The sequence below is a fragment of the Gavialis gangeticus genome, unplaced genomic scaffold (genome assembly GCF_001723915.1).
Source record: "Gavialis gangeticus isolate Ggan-Ray unplaced genomic scaffold, GavGan_comp1, whole genome shotgun sequence".
Lineage (NCBI taxonomy): Eukaryota > Metazoa > Chordata > Crocodylia > Gavialidae > Gavialis > Gavialis gangeticus.
In genome coordinates this window covers 14440954-14445364 of record NW_017728992.1, presented here as the reverse complement: position 1 = coordinate 14445364, position 4411 = coordinate 14440954, and positions in this window count along the sequence as shown.

Here is a 4411-nt window from a genome sequence, read left to right as displayed (position 1 = left end):
TTCCTCCAGAGGTGGTGTAATCACCTACCCTGGAAATCTTCAAGAGAAAACTAGACAGTCACCTTGCTGGGGTCACCTGACCCTCAATTATCTTTCCTGCTTGGTGCAGGGGGCTGGACCCAATGATATTCCGAGGTCCCTTCTGGCCTTACAATCTATGAATCTATGCACCTCCATTTACCAATGTTTTTCTCATCATTCATCATTGTCAGTCATCAGACTTGGAAGACCATGGAGACTGTCTCTTTGGTGAGTTACCAGGTACCACCAAAGTTTCTTGAATGCCTGAGGAGTCCAATGCACAACAATCAGATTGCACATACAAACTCAGTTGAGCTTGCACTGGCATGCCAAGTACTGTTTTTATATGTCCTGGTAATAATGGGTATTTTCTAGCCAATTCCATGCTTTGCAAGTAAGGACACTTCTAACTGAGGATGGAATTCTGTGTAAAAGCAGTTCTTTAGGAGTGCTATGCAAGAGCGTTTCCAATGTGCAATGCTCAAGAGCTTTTCATAAGGATCCCAACCGTTTCAGAGCAGTGATATGACTTTTTGGGGCAATTGAGAAGTATAAAGTTGTTATATATATGAACTAATTGCTTTTAAGGTGGAAAAAAACATTCTTCCAATTGTGAAACACACAAAGCCACTTGAGACCACGGCTATAGTCTTGACTTTTTTGAAATATTTGGCAGAGCTCTCTGTAGCTGCCTTTAAGACTTATTCTAAATGAGGCCTTTCTATTCAGGTTAATTCACCTTTGACCATTTTGATTCTCCTCTTTCCATTAGCTTGCTCTTTCTACTTTTCTTTCTTTTTTCCTCCCCATTAGTTTTGGCAGAGTAGTTGGCTTTTCCCTTGGGCTGTTGGACCCAATTTGAGTGTTTTGACTTTGTTCTCTAGCAGACAGCTGGTGCAGGGCACTATATAAATTGATAAATAAATCAGTTTAAAAACCCTAGAGGAGGTAAGTGGTGTTTGGTAAAATGTGGGAATTCTATGGGCTATTGTATATAGTGAAGTGAGTATCACTTACTAGAGGCAAAGAAAAGGTCACCTTTTTGTAATGCAAATCCTGTATTTTTCAAGAAAATAGAAGAGCTGCTACATTGGCAGCAGAAAGATAATACTTCTTTGCTGAAAATGTTGTCAAGTCACATCACATCATTAGTTCTAAGCGCTGTTACATGTCATGCAGAGTTAAAAAAATACCCCTAGCCCAGTATGATGTGACTGAATGACAAAATGCTAATGTAGCAGAATTTAAAGAACAACTTGTTCTCACCAGACAAAATGGGTATTATTTTCTATATGGCTCTGTTTAGTTCTCCTGCACGTAAAACTTTTGGATTTCCTTTTATCTTACCATGACTTAGATGCATTATACAGGTCTGTCTATCATACAGAATATATGAAAATGGTATTCACCCACCCTCTTGAAAGGACACTAAGGGTTAGATTTCCAGATGGCATAAATCAGCCATTAGGCTGAGATGTGCCTTTGCTTTGATTATAAAAAGTGAATACCAGAACTGTTTGCAGCATTCCAGTATTGTCCTCACCAAGGCCGTATGTAACAAAGCAATGTTTTGGAAGCATGGACATTTGAAAGACTATTACACTGAAATATGACAGATGCTATGGACACCGAGAATATTAAAAAAAAAAAAAAATAGAACCTGCTGTATCAAGGCTATAGTTTTATATGTTCACTTCTGCTCTTGGCTCAATGGCTAGGTTTCCTATGGAATCTGAAATAACAACAGAGGTTGTTTGGGCAAATCATTATTGCAGGCAACTACTCTCAACTTCTAGGGTAAATACTCTGGTTCAAAAGGCTAATAAAGCTAAATATTAGAAAAAGAATCCAGATCATAGACACAGAGACACTTAAACTGAAAGAAAGAATTGACCAACTTGAATACTGAACTTGTCAAGGGCCTATGAATACAATGGTAAGTTTAGTGTGTAGGCAATTTGTTTACTTGCTTGTGATATGCTTTCTCTGTAATGATTTGGTGCTAAATAAATAGTGCTTTGTTCTGTGAAAACTGGAGGGCCATTAGTTAATTCTTGTAATTGTCCCTGTAAACAGCTGCAGAGGCTAAGCTGAAGTTAGTCCTGCTGGACTAGGCATAGTGAATTGCTTGGGGACAACAACATAAAACTCCAGTCTGGAAGGAGAGGAATATGCATTTCTGCTTGAGGAAGGTGAGAGCTAGAAGTTTATGATATAGGTGAACATTTCCTGTGGATACCATGAAGAACTCAGGGGCCGTGTCCATGCAAGCAGGGGTGTGCATTTGCAGCTGCACAAATAGTAGTGGCACAAATTTGTGCTGCTACTTTGTGCTGCAGTGTACGTCCCTGCTTCTGCAGTTTGCAGCAGGACTCATTGTCCCATTGCTTCATATACTGCAGGCTGGGGCAGGCTGGGACACAGGGTGCCTGCAGTTAGTATCAAGCACACAATAATATCTCAAAATGGCTTTTATGCAAACGTATACATTTAACCAGACATGATGGTCAAGTCTACACAAGATGCTGCCTGTGCAGTCATTACTGAGTAGTCATTTAGTAATGACCACACAGTAACTGGAGTTACTACACAGTAGCATCACCAAATGGCTTTTAGGTGAGGCTGACTTTGCAGTAGCTCATTACTACTGTGCAGTACTGTCACGTCATGCTTTGTGCCACGCAATACTACTGTGCAGTAGTAACCAGTTACGGCGCAATCAGCACCTCAAGGCACGCGTCTACTTTCAAAGTACAACTAATTTTTCATTCTCCTGTATCTATTGCCAAACCACTCTAAGATCTCTGCTTTCCTTATTATACCTGCTTTACACATGTACACAGCAAGTAAAAGAGTGATATTTCCCCTCAACTCTTAAAAAGACATAAAATTTGCTTTTTAGACATTTTTGTGCTATAATGTTCAAACCTATGTCAGAATGACGCTCTAAACACATGGGGGTTTTTCTGAGTACGTGAATGTGGTAGCAGAAGTAATCTTAATAACAGATGTTCAATTTGTAAAACACTTTTTGGGGGGCTTGATCTTACTTCCACTCAAGTAAATAGGGATTTTGGCAGCCTCCAACAGAAACATATTTCCTTGATGGCTCCTCAAGCATTATGAATAAAAAAAAAAATATCCAAACATACAATTTAACTTCAGAGAAATAATATAGAGAATACATCATGATCCAGCTGCCAGTCAGGTCCAGTCTCAGAAATCTAAGCACATTACAGATTTTGCAAGCAGCTCAGCAAAGTTATGTGGAAGCTGCTGTTTTTTGGAAGCATTTTATTAGACTGTGGTGGATATAATTGGTGTGTGTTACAGCAAAATCCACAGAAGAAATAAACTTAAGCAATTGGTTTACTATGTTTAATAAAGTAAGTAGAAATGTGCTCATTTAGACCCAAAGGCATTGTCACTTCAGTTCTGCTATAGAGCTACTAAGCAGTTGAACAGTGCTTCAGGAACGTAGGAATATTAGACTAGAGAGACATAAAGAGCTTCTGTCAGTCAACACGCAAGTTCTTTTTCCTGAGAAAGACTCACTAAATACAGAAATAGCATAAATAACAGAGAAGCCAATTATAGGAAACTTGGAGGAGTTTTAGTAACAGATGGCCAAAACTGCAGGTGCCGGAGACGTGGCAGTCTGGGACTCGGGAGACTACCAAAAACAAAAATAAAAACATATAAAATGAAACAAAACATTCTTCTCAGTCCTGTTTTCCCTCCAAACTTGCCTTGCTTCTCCCACATAGCTCCAGGACAAGGGAGGACTCTGGGACCTCCCACTCTGTCCAGTCAGGGGCATGGACCAAGTTGGTCAAGGGCCCTAAGACCCACTGCAACAAGGCCCCTGCCCTGCCAGAGCTTAGCAACAGGTACATACCTCTTGCTGCAACAGCAGAGCCTGCTGAGTTGCCAGCTCCCACAGGCAACACAGGCTCAACTGCAGCTACCGTCCCCGCTCTCCCCAAGACAAAACGTAACGTGTTTGTTATGCAAGACTCCATCCTGAGGGGGACTGAGGGGGCAATCTGCTGCCCCGACCCCTTAGCCCGAGAAGTCTGCTGCTTCCTGGGGGCCCACATCTGGGACATTGCCAAGAGGATCCCTAAGCTCCTCCAGCCCACAGACCACTATCCCATGCTCCTTATTCATGTGGGTACCAGTGACACAGCTTGGAGAGCTCCCAGCTGGGTCATGAGACACTACAGGGATTTGGGAGCGGGGTTAAATGGTCTGGGGGCACAGGTGGTGTTATCTTTGATCCTCCCAGTCTTGGGGTATGGGCTGAGAAGCAAGAGGAGGATCCATGTAGTTAACCAAAGACTGTGGCGCTGGTGTCATCAGAAAGGCTTTGGCTTCCATGACCACAGCC